The 15,090-nt window shown below is 34.8% G+C and overlaps 1 pseudogene; it reads left to right on the top strand.

The window, feature by feature from the left end:
• The first annotated feature begins 2,408 nt into the window (after nucleotides 1-2,408).
• Nucleotides 2,409-2,527, top strand: LOC120598263 (uncharacterized; annotated as a pseudogene).
• Nucleotides 2,528-15,090: the final 12,563 nt, after the last annotated feature.

Below are 15,090 nucleotides of genomic sequence, written 5' to 3'. Positions count from 1 at the left end.
AATGCATAATGTTGATGAGGATGATGACACAGTGTGAGGAAGAGAAAAAGGAGAAAGTGAAGGAATAAGAAATAACTTCCTAATTCTTATTAACAAGTAACTAGACTGTGCTGGTATTGAACAGTGATACTGCAGCATTAAACTAGAATCAAACTTTGCTCAGTTTAAATAATTCTATTTAAAAGATTTGTTTGCTTACAAAAAGTAAGGAGTTACATTGCTCCAATTTTTACAACATTGTATGTATGTACATGTTTTGGAACTAGGCACATACAGATACAAATAATTACGGTGTGACTTCAGGCAAGTTATGTAGACATTTATTCACCTATCTCACAGTGTCACTGTGATCGTTAAATGAGAATCACTTAGCACAGAGCCTCGTACATGACATGTGAAACACTTAGCACAGTGTCTGATACATAGAAGACGCTCCATAAATGATGTGTATTACTAAAATTTTTCAAGTTAATAAAAAACTACCTGTCACACCTGGGTTTCCCCAGAGGCCATATTTTTCTAATCGTCATCTTTCACTTGAGAATTCTAATAATGAAATCATAGCTTCCTGTGGGACTATTTACTAAACTATTTCTGCTGCAGGATAGATTGTTTATATCATGCTCTGAAGATTCATTAAGGGATGCCTCATTTTTCTCTTCTAGATTTAGCCACTTGTCACTAATTATTTTTCAAAGAATTTGCTAACTTTTTTATTTTTTTAAAAAAACACAGAATCCTATTTTCTTCTGCTCAATATTCACATGGCATTAAATCAAAAAATAGAATTTCCATAAACTCAAAACTTTTGCATTTTTAGACAGTAAAGAAAGATGGTCAATGCAATGTGGGATTTCCAGAATATTCATGGCTATAACCAAAAGGATTTTAGAAAAATAATCGTTAAAGTGCCATTCATTCAGATTGTACAGAAATGTCCCAAATTTCTTTTTCCTCTTTTTCTGTGTGTTTAAATTGGTGGTGTTTCAGGCACCAGTTTTTTGTTTTTGTTTTTGTTTTCGTTTTTTTTTTTTTACCTCAGTCATATAATCAATCGGATGGATACACACAGTTCAAGGATTTATTACTAGACAAGTGTGAGCACGGTAGATGTCAAATAATTTGGTCCACTTTGTTGGAGATGGGAAATAATTTATTTTCAAGCTTAACATATTTTTATCATAGAGGTTTGACTTATGTTTGATGTAACTAGGAACTCCCCTCTTACCAATTTTAATAAAATACAGAGGCAAGAAGACCAAATATTTCCAGTTGTGCCTCTCATTCACCACAAGATACCCTCTCTTGCATACCCCTTATTTACCACTAATTTTTAGCCTGAGTCATTTTTTCTCATTCCTGCAAACCCAAACAGTCCATAGACATTTCCTTTTAGAGTTCATCCTGACTAATTATTGTATATGACTCAGCCCCCAGGAGTCCAACACAAGTCTGGATGTGTGGCTGGATGTGAGAATTTCTAATGAGAAAACCTGATAGTGGCAAAACTCCGACTGTAATCCACAGCTCTCACTCTGACCAGCAAGGCACAAATGTAAAATCGGCCTTGAATATTTGCAAGACCAGAGGGAAAGTCTCCACTTTTGTAGAAATGATTCACATACTTTTGTCATCTTGGGTATGCATATTACTCATCTGACTTTCTTGGAGCCATTTCCCTAAATTAGCTAATTCATTAAGGCAGACATATCCAGATCGAGATTATTTATTTTTTAGAAAATTTCTTACATCAACTTTGCACCTTACTAATTGGTCAGTGATGTCAGCACAATTTAAATGTGTCATGTTGCTTTGCGCACTGAGCAGATTATTCATAAATTTACTTCCATATTTTATTATAAAAAACAAAGAATCCTACTGTAAATCTATAATATATGAAGGCTTATATTGAAAAGCAATGCACAGTTCAAGTTACCCAACAGTATCTAAAAAAGGAAACAAAGAATGACTTAATAGCATTGAAGTTGTATTTGGCTACCTCCAAAGGAACCATAAGAATCACATTTTAAACAAGGAATGACAAACTGACATTTACTGCAGTGTGTTCCAAAGCTATTTAGTATGATGACAGGGTACACTGGCATGTAACATTCTTTTCACAGTTCATTATATGACTTAAAGTATAATAAAAACAGGATGGGATGTACAGCTATTTTGTGAACAGAAAATTTATTCTCCAAGGAAAATAAATTGGTTAGGAACTCTTGATATTGTTTTAGTCTTTTTTCATGTAGAGAAAAAATATTTTATTTCACATTATGTCTCTGTGATTGATTCTGTAATATGATTTTAAGAATATTCCTCATGTTCAAATTAATGAGAAAAAAACAATGAGGCAAATGAGCCAGGTGGTACTCAACTTTCTGAAGAAAAGTTTGTTTCAATTAGTCTACGGTCATGCCACCTTGAATGTTCTCGATCTCGTCTGATCTCGAAAGATAAGCAGAGTTCGGCCAGGTTAGTGTTTGGATGGGAGACCACCTAGGAATACCAGGTGCTGTAGGAATAAAAAAAAAAGTTTGTTACAATTAATCCATTGTCTGAAGCTCAAAAGATACCTCTCTCAATTGAAGTGATAATAGAATGAGATTATTATTCTATTAATTTATGAACAAATATATGTATACAAACTGAAAGCAATGCCCAAAAGGTTTATTTGATCCTGATCTTAGTACTACTTCCTCTCTAGAGATTTGATAGAAAGCTTAATGAGGTACAGTTAAAGAAAATATATCCATATCCTTCATGGATCTCTCTCTCTCTTATCATCTTAATTTTTATGGTTATTTTCCTATGCTAGACTGAATATCTAATACTAGAGTATCCTTGTTCTTCTCTGCACTTGGTCAATGTTCAGATTTGAAGTAAAAAAAAAATTTGTTCTATGCCTCCTGAAAATGTCTCCCAACTAGTACAAACATTACTGGCTTTGTATGACTTCTTATAGCGCTGTCAGCTATTCTCCCTGGCCACAACAGACGAGGTTTTACTCTAAATATCTCACTTACATGTAGGGGACAACTGCAGAAAAATATTATTACCTAGGCTAGAAATTTCACATTGGAATTCTCAACGATATCATTTAAAACAACTTTTTGTAGTTTTTGGCAATAGATATATATTTTTTTAAAATACTATCATCTACACTGAAACGTCTCAATTTATTTTGTCCCTTAATGAATATGGTCACAGCAATAGGGTTTATAATAAAGTAAATGGTAGGTTATTCTTGTAAATTTTAGTGTTTGTCTGTGAGTCCAGTCTATTGTTATAAAAAGGGAGATTTAAATACTATAAAATATAGAAATATTCTTGAAAATATAAAAACACTTTAAAAACAACAGTGAGTGTTATTTTTGGTAATTCAGAATAGACCTTAGGTGGAGAACTATAAAGAATTTCTTTCTGGTCTAAAATTATGATTCTAACTTTAGGTTTTATTCCATTTTTTTAAATCTCAATTCAGCTATGCAAGTTTCTTAAATTCATTCCCATCTTGTAATCTTCTCCGAGGTTTAAAACTAGGATCATGAAAAACCTGTGGTTATCCAAAGTTTTTCAGAAAAAGCCAGTTCCTGAGAAATGCCCTAGAATCAATCTAAGTTTCTTCAAAGCTAGCTGGTCAATGTCCAACAAGATTACTGTAAACTGTGGTAGACTTCCTAATGTTTCATAAGTTGGAGTAATGGTTAACCATCTTCTCCTTGAAATGACTAACTGATAGGCCATGGGACTGGCATCCCTAAAAAGAGCTTTAGACAACCTAGCCCTTTCCACAGGAAAACTATAGTCCTTCTCTAACATTCTCACTTTGCCCCCATACTATCTCCTCACTTCCTGGTTAGATCCTGCTTTTAACAACACCCTTTTAACTTTATCTCTAGTTCTCAGTACCATGCTTGCTCCAGTACCCTGAAAATAAATTTGGCTTCTTAAATTTTGAGCTCTGGAATTCTTATCTCTTCTGATACAGTTTGTTTTGGCTCTATCTTTCCTTACCATCCCAGGGAATACCGCTGACATCAGTTAGCTTGACTGACATCACTTTAGGAGTCAGAAACAATTCACCCTGTTTCACATCTCCCACTCCTTTCCAGGATTTGTGTTTCAGCCTCTTAACCATTCTCCCAAAATAAGGTTGTCCTTTTTCCAACTATTCTCCATATCCTAAAACACTTTAACACCTTCTTAAAGCCTCTCATAATTCCATGTTGCTTTAAGAAATAATCTAAATTCCTAAACCTAACTGTGCTCTATACTCCTTTGTTCTGGCCACAGCTGTCTCCTCACTGTCTCCAGCACATACCAAGTCGATCCCACTTAGTATGCCTGCTTTGCCACTCTCTTAATTTTACCCAGCATTCAGGTCTTGGCTCAAGCTCACCTCCTTCATGAAACTTCTCATAAATAGTCCACATTTTTCTACCCCTGCTTGAATACATCTAGCAAAGGAATTATAAGGGTATGTTGTCTGTAGTATTCATTATGATACTTAACTAAATAGAATTTCCCTATGTTGTTATATTTGGTTATCTAGTGTGTAATGTGTGAATGACCAGTTTTCCTAACAGAGATTTCATGAAAAAATTTAAGAACTGTATCTTAAAATTATTTAAACTATTTGTAATACTAACAAATAAATACTGGTTGAAAAAGAACCCAAATTCAAATAACTACCAAGATTATTGCCCTAGTCATCCTTGGCTTAAGACAAAGAGTAGACTAGATTATCACGTAAAATGTTTTCTTTCTCTGTATTTCTTACACACTCTCAGGTTTTTGTTTATGGAAACTGTAATTACAGTTTTTGTTTCCAAACAACTAGATGGACTAATATCTCAACAAATCTGCTATTTTTTTTTTATTTTGCATGGATTTTTAATTTCCATGAGTAATTTGTTTTGATCCACACAAATCATCTTCTTTTTAAATATTTCTAAACTTAGCTCTGATCAAGAGGAAGGAAATAGAATGATTAAAATTTGGGTTTTAAATCCAGCTCTACCAATTACTAGTTATATATCTTAAACTAGTAGCTTAAGCTTGTTCTGCCTTTATTTTTCCACCTATAAAATGGAAATCATAATAATAAGTAGAACTACCTTAGTTGATGGTTGTAAGAATTAAATAACACATACATTAAGTAGCAATGATATATAGTAAACACAAAATACGTGTTAGATCTTTTTATTATCAAGCATTTCACTATAGGCTAAGAATCAAACATGGAAGCAACATACAGACTTTAATGTAATTCTTTTTATGGAATAGACAGCTGCTCTCAATATTTTTCATAATCATGATCTGATTCACAATTTTGAGGCAGGTAAAAGATAATGAGCCTGTTTTTTTCCCTTATTCACAGAAAGAGAAAGAAGCAAATTCCCCTCATCCACATGGTTCCAAAGTACAGAGACAAGAGTTGCAAAGCCAAAGACAGGATGAAAGCAGAGGAGATGGTTTTCTGGCATTTTTTAGAGGTTTGCCTATCAGTGATGTGTTCAAGCCTACACATAAAGCATTGAGTAAATATAACATCAATATTTCATACTCCAACCATCTGATTTGATTGTGCTTTATCTAACTAAACTGGAATGTTAGTTAGCTGGATTTAATGAATTTGGTACAACTGATTGTTTGCTTCTGCCCATATTACTCATATGACCACAGAATGTGTCAAGATGAAAATTGGTCACTTAAAGTCGAATTTTCCTTGTTTTAGCAACCGAATTAGTCTTTATAACTCAGATCAAAAAGGAGGAATATTTTAAATGTTTTTGAAATCACATTCATTATTTATATTCAATTAATAGAATGTTAATTTGCCATGAAAATATATTGTCATCAGTGCTAGCATTGATCTATCTGAGTCTTAAGCCACAGTAGAAACAGTATAGAGTGAAGAAAATTATAAGTCTGAACAATAAATGTAGATGTTGAGATACTGAGTTATTAAAGAAAAAAGTTTGTTCCAAACACATTCCAACTGGGCCATTTATCTCCCCTATGGCTTCTCTTCAGCATCTTTATCCCTTTCTCCAAGGTTCTCCCTATACTATTTACTTATAGCTCCTCATAAGTCAGCAGAAATACATCATCAATGATCAATTTTACTTGGTTTAAATCAAACATTTTAATAAACTGTTTGGAAGGACATCAGTATCCAAATCCTGCTTTTTTTTTTTTTTTAATATATCTGAATTACAAGCTTTTTAAAAGCCTCATCAAATAGGCCTAAATTATAATAATCTATTTATCCTTTGAAATCCTAGAATTTAATTCATTTCATTTAATACTGGCTTTACAAAACACTAGAAGGCCTTTTCCTAGAACTGACTCAGTTACTAGCTTAGTTGTATGAACTTGAGCAAGTTTCTTAATCTCTTTGGATCCCAGATTTTTATTTTAGTCTGCAAAACAAAATAGCTAAATAAAACAAATTTTTAACTGCCTTATAGGTTTATTTCTCATTTTTAAAATAGGATATCGAAGATCTCCAACTCATATAATAAACTACATTACCTCTATAATTTACAATTATCTCATCTTTCTTTTTGCTGTGGCCCTTACTGCAGAATTTGAGGTGGCAGAATGAAAATTTTTCATTCAGATATGTTTTATTTGATAGAAATTTACTTAATAGAAATGAAAACCAGTATAACAACTTGATAATTTTAAAGAAAGTACTCAGAATGGTTAAGTACAAAGTTAGATATTAACAATATGCCATAACTTTAAAGGAAACTAAACTATTATGAAACCTATCTATAAATTTTTTCCTGTGGTTGAAAATTTATTTTAGAATATACATTCTAATTCAGAGGTAATGCTAAAAACAGTAAAGGAGGAGATTCGTGGAGTTAGGAATCGTAGTTAAAGCAATTCTCATGTACCTGAAATGTAGCCAAGAAGAATATCTATAATAGTGGTTGAGTATTCTCCAGAAATACTATGACATAAATTCAATTGCGTCATTTAATCCATAAGGGGATTAGAGGAAGGCACATGGCTCCACTCCCTAATGCTGAGAGAATTCTCTGGATATACTGAAGTAGAGACTGGCTCTTATATGATGCTCCTACCGGGGGAATAAGCAAAAGTTTAAACTTGACAAAAATCGGTCTGTTTGGTGAAAATCACTCCAAGACAAGAGCCTAAAGAAAACTAAGCAGTGACCTTGAAGAAGTGCAATGGACTCTGCTTCTTGACATGTCTGTTCCCTTCTAAATCTTTTTCCTGGTCCCTTGACATTCAGCCTTACCGCAGAATGGTGGCACAATGCCTGAAACAATGGGCAGTTGTGTACCAGAATTGTTCATTCTGCCATTCTGTCTGTCCAAAGAGAATGTAGTCAGCCAATTCTGGAGTCGTGGAGCCCAGGAATCTGTGTTTTTAAAAAGCTCTCATGTGATGGTAATGTGCAAAGTTTGAAAACCACATAGAGATTTCATAGTTTCTCCAAGCTTTCATCCCACCTCCACCCCACAAGATTAACAAGGCTTAAATTGACTAGAGATATTAGATCTAGTTTTTAATTTCAGTTGGTTCTATTTTATTAAAAGCATCAGAAAATGATCTGACACCTTGGTTTTTATCATTATTAAAATCCTCTGAAGTATCACTATTAAAATCTAAGTATCCTTTCCAATCAATTGAATACAATATTTCAATAAGTTATCTTTTGATTTTAGCGACCTTTTCTTCCAGACAATCTTTGGATTAAAGAGAAAGGAGATAATAATGAATTTATTTTTTCATATTGAGAATAATCCTAACAATATGTCATAGCAAATATGAAAGGAAGAGAAAAACCCTTCCGGTGTTCTCTCCTGTACCTAGCCAAAAGTAGCGATAACTCTCCAGAAATTTTAACTTCCAAACAGTGATGATAGAGATATGTATAATAAAAATAAGATATTATTGTCCACTTATGTGATTAAGACTAAAAGGAATGATACATCAGTGAGAATAAATTCAAGCTGCAAATAGATTAAACAAGTTAGAAATGTATTTGCCTCCTATATAACGATCTGGAGGCAGGTAGTCCATACCTCATAGTGCAGTTCCCAGTGTCAGGAACTCAGGCTTGCTTTTTCTTTCTTTCTTTCTTTCTTTCTTTCTTTCTTTCTTTCTTTCTTTCTTTCTTTCTTTCTTTCTTTCTTTCTTCTTCCTTCCTTCCTTCCTTCCTTCCTTCCTTCCTTCCCTTCCTTCCTTCCTTCCTTCCTTTCTTTCTTTCTTTCTTTCTTTCTTTCTTTCTTTCTTTCTTTCTTTCTTTCTTTCTTGTTTTATTTATTTATACTTTATTTTTTATTAAATTTATTGGGGTAACATTGGTTAATACAATTATATAATTTTCAGGTGTACATTATAATTTGACATCTATATATTCTATTATGTGTTTACCACCCAAAGTCCAGTTTCCCTCAGCTACCACATATTTGATCCCCTTTACCCACTTCACCCTCCCCTACCCCCCTATATTTGATCCCTTTTACCCCATCATCCCTCCCCTCCTCCCCAACCCCGTACCTTCTGCTAACCACTAGTCTGTAATAGTCCATATCCCTGAATCTCTGTTTGTCCTGTTCATTTGTTGCTTTTAGGTTTATATCACACATATAAGTGATATTATGTGATTTTCAACGTTTTCTCTCTGGCTTATTTCGATTAGCATGATTATCTTGAAGTCCATCCATGTTGTCGCAAATGGCAGTATTATATCTCTCCTTATGGCTGAGTAATACTCCATTATATACATGTACCACAGCTTCTTTAGCCAATCATCTATCATAGGACACTTTGGTTACTTCCATGTCCTGGCCACTGTGAACAATGCTGCTATGAACATCAGTGTGCAAATATCTTTTTGGATATGGGTTTTCAAGTCTTTGGGGTAAATACCCAGTAGAGGGATTGCTAGATCATATGGTAAATCAATTCTCAGTTTTTTGAGAAACCTCCATACAGTTTTCCATAGTGGTTGTACCAATTTGCAGTCCCACCAGCAGTGTATGAGGGTTCCTTTTTCTCCGCATCCTCTCCAACATTTGTTATTACTTATCCTATTGATTATAGCTATTCTAACAGGTGAGAGATGGTATCTCACTGTGGTTTTGATTTGCATTCCCTAATAGCTAGTGATGTTGAGCATCTTTTCAAATATTTGTTGGCCAGGAGAGAGAAAAAAATGATGTAGATGGTAGAGGCTCTGAACATTCCTCTGGTGACCAAATCAAAGCTGTGGTGGAAACAAGGAGCAGCAGCAAGGAAAAATCACCTTGGATCTAGATGAACAAGCCATACAACTAGGGAGAAATCCAAGAAATCACCCTGCAATGGCAGAAGGTAGGATGGGGCAAGGACACAGGGCTGCCTGGTCTCAAGCGGCTGAAAGAGATGTAGGCCACAGCAGCGACAGCAGCAGAAGCCTCTTAATGGGGACATGTCCGCAAGCAGATTTTCAAGGTGATGGACCTGCTCACTCTGAGCACCACTGCCAATTCGGCTGTGCACAGGGCGCACCAGGGACTTACAAGGAGACGTTGTCAGAGTGAAGGCCAAGGCAAGACTCAGTCGGTATAGAAGTGCCGGTGGTATCCATTGTTCCCTGTTGAGCCCTCCCCCATCCACATGCACGGACACAGAGCCGCCATAACCATGATGTCATCAAACTGGATAACAGAGGTCGCTAGGCCCAGAGGATTCCCTGAAACCCCAACTCCCCCAACTCATGGCCCCACCCAAGCCACATCCAGGTGTATCCTCAGCGAGTCAGGTGCTCCTTGCTGAGCAGCACCTAGACTCACACTGGAGGCAGCTGGCCTCAGTTTCTTGCTTGCTGAATCTTAACAGGTGACCCTGGAGGGGTAGAGGCTTGTAATAAGTTTGGCCGGCAGCTGAATCCCTCTCAGGACTGTGCCACTGGACGCTTACTTCACAAATCCACAATAATAAGACTGGGAGACTTAGGTGCTTTGCTTAGTACATAGAAACAGACAAATAAGGGCAACCAAAATGGGAAGACAAAGAAGCAGAAACCATATGAGAGAACAGAACAAAGATCCAGATATAATGGAGTCAAGTAATTTAACAGATGCAGAGTTCAAAACACTGGTTATAAAGATGCTCAATGAACATTTGAGGTGTGTAGATGAATTCAGTGAGAACTTCAACAAAAAAATAAAAAATATAAAAATGGAAACGGAAATTGTAAAAGGGAACCAGTCTGAAATGGAGAACACATTATCTGAGACAAGAAGTATATTAAATGGAATAAACAAAGGAATAAACAAAATGAATAAAGAAGAGAATCAAATGCCATATCAAGAGAACAGGAAAGCCAATCAGGGCACTCAATCAGAATGACATGAAAAAAGATGCCAAGACTATAAAAATAATTTAAGGAGGATATGGGACACTATTAAGGCTCAAAATATTCATCTGATCGGCGTAACTGAAGAAAATCAAGATGTTGAACAGCTGTTTGAAGAAATAATGAAGGAAATCTTCACTAACATGATGAAGAAAATGGACATAAAACTCTAGGAAGCTCAGAGAATTCCAAAAATCAGGAATCTAAAGAGGCCCACACCAAGACACATAACAATTAAAATACCGAAGTTTAAATATAAAGAAAAAATATTAAAAGCAGCAAGAGAAAAACAAATTATTACATATAAGGGAACATCTATATGACTGGCAGCTGATTTCTCAAAAGAAACTATTCAAGACAGAAGGGCTTGGCAAAAAATATTCAAAAGAGTGAAAATCCAGGATATACAACCAAGAATAATTTATTCAGGAAAGCTATCATTTAGAGTTGAAGGACAGATAAAGAGTTTCCCAGACAAAAAAAAAAAGCTAAAGGAATTTATCACTACCAAGCCAATATTACAAGGAATGTTGGAGGGACTTCCTTAAGAAGAAAAAACATGTATCAAAAACAGGAATAAAGAATGGTAACAACTACATTCCTATCAATATCACCTTAAATGGAAAAGAATTAAATGCTCCAACCAAAAGATAGAGTAGCTGAAAGGAAAAGAAAACAAGATCCCTACATATGAAAAGCAAGGAGATGGAAAAAGATATTGCTTTGATGGTCCTAGAAGATATTTCAATCAGACAGAGAAAGATAAATACTATATGACTTCACCTATATGCAGAATCTAAGAAATAAAAAGAACAAACTAATCAAAAACAGACTCACAAATATAGTGACCAATTTGGTGTTGGATAGAGGGAAGGGGAGTTTGGGGACTGGGAGAATGGGGTGAAGGGCTAAAGAAGTAAAAATTAGTAGCTGATGGATGGTCATGGGGATGGGGGAACACGGCATAGGAATGCAGTTAGCATTAATACGTTGGCTAGGTGGAGGGTCAGGGAAGGGAGAGTGCAATGGGGGGGATCGTTTTATGAACTACATAGATGTCTAACCGATGTAATATACACTTGAAACTAAATAAAAATAAATAAAAAATAAAATAAATAAAAAATATTTGTTGGCCATTTGTATTACCTCTAGGGAGATATCTGTTCGGATCCTTTGCTCATGTTTTGATTGGATCATTTGTTTTTTTGTTGTTATTGAGTTGAGTTCTTTGTATATTTTAGATATTAGGCCCTTATCTAAAGTGTTGTTTGCAAATATATTTTCCCATTTGGATGGTTGTCTCTTTCCCTTGTTGACAATTTCTTTTGCTGAGCAGAAGATTTTAGTTTCATGTCATCCCACTCATTTATTTTAGCTTTTACTTCCTTTGCTTTTGAGGTCAAATTCATAAAATCCTCTTTAAGTACAAGGTCCTTGAGTTAAGTTCCTATGTTTTCTTCTATGCATTTTATTGTTTCAGGTCTTATATTCAGATCCTCAATCCATTTTGAGTTAATTTTGGTGTGCGGTGATAGACAACAGTCTAGTTTCATTCTTTTGCAGGTGGCTTTTCAGTTCTCCCAGCGCCATTTATTGAAGAGGCTTTCCTTTCTCCACTGTATGTTTTTGGCTTCTTTGTCAAAAATTATTCGCCCATATAAATATCAGTTTACTTCTGGACTCTTGATTCTGTCCATCTGGTCCATGTGTCTGTTTTGCTGCCAATACCATGCCATTTTGATTACTGTCACTTTGTAATATAATTTGAAGTTGAGCAGAGTGATGCCTCCAGCCTCGTTCTTTTTTCTCAGGCTGGCTTTGGCAATGCGGGGTCTTTTGTGCTTCCATATAAATCTGATGATTTTTTTGTTCTATTTCTTTAAAAAATGCCAATGCGATTTTGATGGGGATTGCATTAAATCTGTATACTTTAGGTAATATGGTCATTTTTACTATGTTGATTCTTCTAATCCAAGAACACAAAATATCTTTCCATTTCTTTGTATCTTCTTTGATTTTTTTGAATAGGGTCTTGTAGTTTTCATTATGTAGGTCCTTCACATGTTTCATTAGATTTATTCCTAGGTATTTTATTCTTTTTGTTGCAATTCCACAAGGAATTTTGAATAGCAGTGGCAGTAGTGGATAGCCTTGCCTTGTTCTTGACCTTATAGGGAAGGTTTTTAGTATTTCACCATTAAGTATAATGTTGGCTGCGGGTTTGTTATATATGGCCTTTATTATGTTAAGGTATTTTCCTTCTATACCAACTTTGTTAAATGTTTTGATCATAAATGGGTGCTGTACCCTGTCGAAGGCTGCATCTATTGATATGATCATATGATTCTTATTTTTTAATTTGTTTAGGTGGTATATCACATTAATCGATTTGTTTAGGTGGTGTATCACATTAATGGATTTGTCTAACCAGCCCTGTGCCCCTGAGAAGAAGCCCACTTGTACCTGATGTATGATCTTTTTAATACGTTGCTGTATTCAGATCACTAGAATCTTACTGAGAATTTTGCATCTGTGTTCATGAGAGTTATTAGTCTGTGGTTTTCTTGTTTGCGTTATCTTTTCCAGATTTTGGTATCACAGTAATATTGGCCTCATAAAATGTGTTGAGAAGTATTGCCTCCTCTTCAATTTTTTGGAAGAACTTGAGGGGAGTGGGTATTAAATTTTCTTTGAATGTTTGGTAGAATTCACTGGTAAAACCATCTGTTCCTGGACTTTTATTTTTGGGTAGGTTTTTGATGATTGTTTCAATTTCCATACTGCTGATTGGTCTATTTAGATTTTCCAGTACTTCTTGATGCAGTCTAGGAAGACTGTATCTTTCTAAGTACTGGTCCATTTCTTCTAAGTTATTAAATTTGGTGTTATATATATTTTCATAGTATTCTTGTATGATCCTTTGTATTTCTGCAATATCAATAGTAATTTCCCCCTCTTTAATCCCTGATTTTATTTATTTGTGTCCTTTCTCTTTTTTCTTTAGTGAGTCTAGGCAAGGGTTTGTCAATTTTATTAACCTTCTCAAAGAACCAGCTCTTTGTTGCATTTATTTTATCTTTTCTTTTGTTTGTTTTCAATATCATTTCTTTCTGCTCTAATTTTGATTATTTCTTTCCTTCTGTGGACTTTAGGCTTCATTCATTCTTCCTTTTCTAGTTTTTTAAGATAAAGCATTAGGTTGTTTGTTTGGGTTCATTCTTGTTTTTGGAAGTAGGCCTGTAATGATATGAATTTTCCTCTTATGACCGCTTTTGCCATGTCCCAAAAGTTTTGATATGTTGTACTATCATTATTATTCATTTCTATGTATCTCTTGATCTCTCTTTTTATTTCTTCTCTGAGCCAGTTATTCTTCAGTAGCATGTTGTTTAATCTCCATGTGTTTGTGGTTCTTCTTGATTTCTTTTTGTAGTTGATCTCTAGTTTCAAAGCATTATGATCAGAGAATACGGTTGGTATGATTTCAATTCTCTTATATTTGTTGAGGCTATCTCCATGTCCCAGTATGTGGTCGATCCTTCAGAATGCTCCACGTGCACTAGAGAAGAATGTATAAGCAGCTGTTTTGGGATGTAAGGCCCTGTATATGTCAATTATGTCTGGTTGGTCTAATGTGTCATTTAAGGATGTTATTTCCTTATTGATTTTCTGTTTGGATGATCTGTCCCTATCTGACAGTGGAGTATTTAGGTCCCCTACTATAATAGTGTTTTGGTCTATTTCTCCCTTTATTTCTGTTAGCAATTGCTTTACATATTTCAGGGCTCCCTGATTGGGAGCATAGGTATTAATGAGTGTTATGTCTTCTTGGTGCATGATGCCCTTTATCATTATGAAGTGTCCCTCAGTATATTTACCTTTTTTATTTTGAAGTCTATTTCATCTGATATTAGTACTTCTATTCCCACTTTTCTCTGAATGCCATTTGTTTAAAATATCATTTTCCACCCTTTCACTTGGAGTTTCTATTTGTCTTTGGAGCTGAGATGTGTCTCCTGGAGGCAGCAAGTGGTTGGGTTTTGTTTTTTGATCCGTTCTGCAATTCTGTGTCTTTTTATTGTTGAGTTCAGTCCATTTACATTTAGGGTGATTATTGAAATATGAGGTGTTCTTATAGCCATTTTGTCTTTTGCTTTCTGGTAGCTCAGTGTTTCCATTGCTTCCTTGTCCTTGTGTTTCTGTTTTCTCTATTTTGGTTGGCTTTTGTGGGTTTTCCCTCTGGCTCTTCTTGTTTCATGTTATATACTTCAATTTTGAATATTCTGTGTTCGGTTTCCATTATAAATATGTAAAGGATAATTATAACATATATAATTAATATATAATTAATATATAGCATACATATATACATATATATGTATATATATATACAGTTGTCCATTTTCTTCTGCATGTGTCTTACTTCCATTCCCCATTGTGAATTTGGATCTTTGAATCCTCCCCTTTTTGGTCATTGTTGTCTCAGTTGTCCCTATGTATACTGAACGTTCATTACTATCTTGCCATAGCAATTCTCTTCTTATTATTTAAGCTTATAATGCCCTGTTCCTAGTAAGCGTTGCACTACTCAGCTTCTATTTGCCTCATAGTCACTTTACTCCTAATCATGCTTTCTTTTTTGTTCTTTTGTTTTCAGTGAGCTGATCTCTTTCAGTATTTCCTGTAGAGCTAGCCTC

This window comes from Pteropus medius, unplaced genomic scaffold, assembly GCF_902729225.1.
Source record: "Pteropus medius unplaced genomic scaffold, Ma_sr-lr_union100, whole genome shotgun sequence".
NCBI classification, from domain to species: Eukaryota; Metazoa; Chordata; class Mammalia; order Chiroptera; family Pteropodidae; genus Pteropus; species Pteropus medius.
Note: the sequence above shows the minus strand (reverse complement) of the source record. Positions and strands in the feature narration are given on the sequence as shown.